A 6,000-nucleotide genomic window follows, 5' to 3' on the forward strand; every position below is an offset into this window, starting at 1 on the left:
GTGAAGAGTTTCCCTGTCTTGATGTCAATGGCTTTTATCTTCTCCTTGGGCCCACTTATTATGCCAGTGGGGTATCTATTGACTGGTGGAATGTAGGTGTTGATAGCCCAGGTCTTGTTCTTCCCATTCTGCTGACTTCTCAGGACGTGTCTGACTCTTTGGAGGTGTTTGTCTGTTGCTGTTTTCCTTGTGGCCACTTCATGATTCCCATTTGCCTGTGGGATTCCAAGGCACTTGTAGCTGCCCTCAACATCTGCTATGTTAGCTTCAGGTAGTCCGATCTCCTCCGTTCTGGCTACCTTTCCTCTCCTTGTAACCATCCGACCACTCTTATCTAATCCGAATGACATTCCAATGTTGTTGCTGTATAGCCTGGTATGATGTACTAGTGAGTTAATGTCTTGTTCACTTCTACAGCTAGATGTCATCTATGTAGAGGAGGTGGCTGATGGCTGCTCATTCCTTAGCCAATAACCATAACCGCTCCCAGTGATGATCTCACTGAAGGGATTCAGACTGATGCAGAACAGCAGCTTGGACAGGACATCTCCTTGGTAATTCCCATACTTGAATGGTGACTTGTGCTATTGTCTTGAAGTTGGCCTCTAGTGTCGTCTTCCACAGCCCCACTGAGTTCTTGATGAAGGCTCTTAGAGTCCTGTTGATAATATACAGCCTCAAGCACTACAGCTGTGGAGCAATGAATCATGGCCTCATGGCCTTTCTTGTAGTCAGTCCAGGCAGTGCACCGGTTGGTCTGTCTGGTCTTACAGTCTCGAGTCACTGTATATATATAATTTATCACTTTTATATATATATATATATAAAATGAGTGATATATCACATATATCACTCATATATATATATATATATATATATATATATATATATATATATATATATATATATATATATATATATATATATATATATATATATATATATATACTGATGAAGGATCTCTGTTCCAAACATTCTATTTCTCTAGAAACTGTACTTTACTACAATTTTGAATCTCTCTCTCTCTCTCTCTCTCTCTCTCTCTCTCTCTCTCTCTCTCTCTCTCTCTCAGTGGTTAAGGTAGTTGGTTCAAGCCCCACCACTGCCAAGTTGCCACTGTTGGGCCCCTGAGTAAGGCCCTTAACCCTCAATTCAAAGCGTCAGCTAAATGCAATAAATGTAGTTGTTCTAAAGAAATTCTATATGAATAAATACTTATTATTCACTTAGTTTTATTTCAAGGTAACAAACACAGATGTCATATATATATATATATATATATATATATATATATATATATATATATATATATATATATATATATATATATATATATATATATATATATATATATACACACACACACACACACACACACTTTACAGTATCACAGAACAAAATACAATAAAATCTAAAATTCAAAAAAGCTACTTTAGTTTAAGAGCTACCCAAATCAAGAGAACAAGTTTTTCAAATGTTTTTTTAAAACATGGATGGAGTGTTTAATGTCAGTGAGGAGATTGTTGCACAGTTCTGGGGCATTACAGTTTTAATTTGGTTCAGGGGAAATTTTGTAGAATGGAGAATTTGTATTGTGTTGTTCATAAAATAAAGAAGTAGCATTTAGAATGAAAAAAAATAAAATAAAAAAAATAATAATTATATATATATATATATATATATATATATATATATATATATATATATATATATATATATATATATATATATATATATATTAGCTCTTTTATCAATGAGCATGTTTTGGATATATGTTTTGAGCATGAGCATGTTTTGGATATATGTGGGTTCCAGTGAAGAGCAGAAATACTCACTGATTGTTACTGTGCACACTGGGAATTTTCCAGGGATCAAAACTTCCAACTGGTCACTCCACTTCCAACTGGTCAACTCCCTGCAGACAAACCTATGGATTATCACAATTTTAAGGTGTGAAGAAAAGGAACTATTATTAATTGTCATGGGGAGATTGTCATAGTTTTATGTTATTTTAGTTTAATTTGATCCGTATTTTAAGCAATGTTTTTAAAAAATAGATCCGGGGCCATGAAAGGTTTGTTCGAGGCTAGAGCCCACATCTAGTCCTGCCCCTGAGGCTATTCCTGTTGAAAAATCTGTCTTCATCCAACATATGGCTGCGAGAGTTTTCAACAAAATATTTTCATAATTCTGGAAATTCATGATGTCACTGACCTTCTTCCCCAGGGCCACTGTCAACAAGCAGACCTTTGTATAGCGTGTGTGATATTTTCAGAATGGTTTCTTAAGTATGTATGTGTTCCTCTTTTGCTAACTAACACGACTATGATGACTGTAGCTAAAGATTTTTAGCAAACTCATCTAAGCAGCTATTCCAAAGAGGTTGTGGCATTACATGAAATAGTGTCACTTGAGACCTGAATCCGAGATTTCAAACTGTAAAATATGTATTTTTTGTTCCCCACCCTTACTACATTTTCATTGTGCATGACCACATGAGGGGGTTGCATCCAGTCCATGGCAAATTAACCTGCATTCTAGTGAATTTGGGTTGGGGTTTTTTTTTTGTTTTTTTTTTGTGGTTATTGTATATTACTGTTTGTATTATATTTTTATTAACAATGAATACTGGTGTTTTATAGTGTTCTTTATTTTGTATTAACTCTTGAGAAGGTCAGTCAGAAGTGCCCAATTTCTTATAAATGAGCTTTTCTATATTTCCCCCTATACTTCTATATTTCTTTGGATACTTTTCTGTGTGTATTACAACATTTATCCCCAGGGAAGTAAAAATAGTCTTCATACATCATATAATAAAAGTGACAGCCTTAGACATGTTGTCTTACATGATGTAGACTGTAGGCTGTGAAATTCTTGAGTGCCAACAATAGTGCCGACCATTTTTCACCTGTTTTTTTTTCTTTTACATTGTTTTAATCGTTTTAAAAATAAGAACCTGTGTAAAAGAAAACAGGAAAATCACGTAACTAGATTTTTTTTTTTTTTTTTGCTGTGGCCTCCTACGTCATACGTCATTACTCCGCCCAACACGCGCGCAACTACTTAATTCAATTGTAGCACGAGACGATGTCAGATCCGGACGTCCATACGCGCGTGCAGTGAAGGAGTCAAAGCGTAGTACTCTCGATCAAGAAGCGAGGAAACCGAGAAGCATTCGCTTCACAAACTACGTCGTTTCATCTGGAGTGGCGTGCTGAAAACTATAGACAGCGAACTGAATTCTGACATGCACATGCAGAAATGTAAGTAGTCTGATTAAACTGCCATGATGGAACTCTCATAATATTGTGGTTTATACGAGCAGTTGCACACACACACACACACATATATATATATATATATATATATATATATATATATATATGTGTGTGTGTGGACCAGTTAAACCTTCAAGATATCAAATATATTAACGATTTTGTGATCTAAATCTTTGCGAACATGGGCAACGGTTGATTTTGTGATCTAAATCTTTGCGAACATGGGCAACGGTTGATTTCAGTCGTCTAATAGATGTGGTTGTTCTGGTTTTGAGTAGATAAATGAAATATCGCCTCGGACGCAGCTAGAGAGAAATAAACAAGTGAGCTACACGTTTGGGACTCGAGCGCAGATCGTTTGCATGTAGGGACTTCAATCCAATATTAGAATCTAATATGACGGATGACAAGAGAGAAATACGGACAAACCCTTATTAGACTACCCCTCCCTGATTTATTTTCAGTTCTCGTTTTAGTACACCGTAGAATTGTTACCTTAGCTAAAGCTGACCATCGGCGAGCCGCGAGGACACGCACATGCAGCTGCGCCCGTGGTGGCTCGAGCGAGCGTGGGAGGTGGCGAGCGACGGAATCCCCTCCGCCTCCGCCGGTGACTCAGTGGTCAGGGATTTCCGTGTTTGGAGTGAAAGACTGCACCGCAGCAAAAGGGTATCCCAGCATACACCCACGTTAAGTCATCCGAGAGTGAAGCTGTGACCTCAAAGTTTACCTTTAACATTAACGTCATCGTGGCTGTTGATCTCATTCAAAATCGTGCAGCAGGCTACAATATTATGCGTAGTGCATATATGTACATTATATATAACACGATATGGTCTGCCGCTACCATCCATTAAACTATTATACTTTAATGAGATATATTTAAGGTATGTTAATATTTTCTCCCTCATTCAGTGACAGCGATTAGGTCGAATTCTAGCGTCCAGAAAGCAAAACCGTGTTATGTTTCTCCGGTCTACTGATAATGTGTATTCATGTAAATCCGAAAAGAAAGCTATAATTGATGTGCCTGTAAAGGAACGTGTTAGGCCAGTAATCATTGTCATACACACTGTAATGTATAGGCTACTGTTATTTATTAGAACAAGAACACAGTTTTTAAATATAAAACAAATAGTAAATGGCTTTTAATTGAGTGACTTTTAATTCGTAAAACTGTCGAGCAGTTCTGTAGTCTGAAAGATCAGAGCTGTTCCGCATGGCCAGTCTGTCTGACAACATCATTTGCATACCACTGTGTGTGCGCGTAACTGGGCAGGGGTGTTCTGTGTGTTTTGGTAAACCCCTTCACGAAGCCATCTGTTATCTGCTGTGCATTGATTCGGATTCCACAAGCGGTGCGTCATTTAACAGTCTAATATTGTTTTGACTCTTTGTGAGAAAGCTGAAGGGGCTGGAGCTCTAGAAACAGGTAGGAGGTGAGTAAAGTGAAACCGAAGTGAATGGAGAAGAAACCAGAGAGCGATAGGAAAGGGAATTATCCAAGTCAAGCCAGGCACAGTGGAGTTTCCATCCTGCTCGAAGTAAAGTTGACTTCCTCCCCTGCCCAATCCTCTGCCATGAGAATCGCTCACTTCAGTGGTTTTTAAGAATACTGCTGTTTTTGTTCCCGTAGGGGCGATATGGAAAGCAACATACAGCAAACAAACGAAACGAAAAGCTAACATTAATCTCTAATGTACATGTTTACCGTGATGCGCCTGTCCCAGTTGCAAGTAAGCCTATATATACTATAACGTGAGATCAACGACATCATATATTATGATGGTAAGCGGGGTAGTATTAAAAACTAGCAGTGCTGGGAAACGAAATATAGCTTAGAAACTTCATTTAGGCAGGTGGGAGGGACACGACGTGCTTATTTGTGCCATGAAAAGTCATCTTTTGCTCAAATCTCGCATTTCAGCTCTCGCGTCCTAAAATCCGGCAGCAATACTTACAACTCCAGCTCGTGATCAGTGTCGAGTTTAGCTCGAGCGTGCGCCCGGAACAGAGAAAGCTCGATACTGTGTGGGCAGGATGCGGTCGAGCGCGCGTCGTAACGGAGCAGAGGAAACAGAAAATGCTCTCCACCGTCGCCAGACAGCCGTGGAGGTGAGCAGGCAGTGCGTAAGACCTCACCGCCCCGCTTCCTAATGGAATACCTTCCCCACGGTTTATGTGGCGACCGCGACGCTCCTCCGACGGAAATGTCACATTTATCTCACGTTTGGGGTTCGAAGATAGTTTCCTTCGCATCCAGGGCGTGCAGACTGATGACCGCTGGAAACTCGCCGATGTTTGCGTAGTTTTAGCTTTTCTTTTCCTTTTTTCCTTTGGTGACTAACAAATGGAAAAGACTTTAACACAAACAGTTCTTATAAGAGAGAGCGCAAGGGAGTCTTCAAAAACAAAACAAATGAAGACGGAAGATTTTAGTGTGCTGTCTAGCCACATGCATTTACTAACCAGGTGTGACAACTGTGATTGAATTATGAAAGGAAGAAGTCATGTGTCATGGGGATGTTTTTGTCTTGAAACAATAAAACATTGATGGTAGTTATTAGATATGCGTGTATTAAATCATGTTTCTTCTTTTTATTGTTAGCACTGTTTCAAATTTAAAAGGGTCATCATTTTTGGCTGCAAATGTTCAGACAGAGACAGTCTGGCAGTTGTTGTTTTTTGTTTGTCTGGTTTTTTTTAGTTGTCATTTACATTA

This window comes from Electrophorus electricus, chromosome 10 (genome assembly GCF_013358815.1).
Source record: "Electrophorus electricus isolate fEleEle1 chromosome 10, fEleEle1.pri, whole genome shotgun sequence".
Lineage (NCBI taxonomy): Eukaryota > Metazoa > Chordata > Actinopteri > Gymnotiformes > Gymnotidae > Electrophorus > Electrophorus electricus.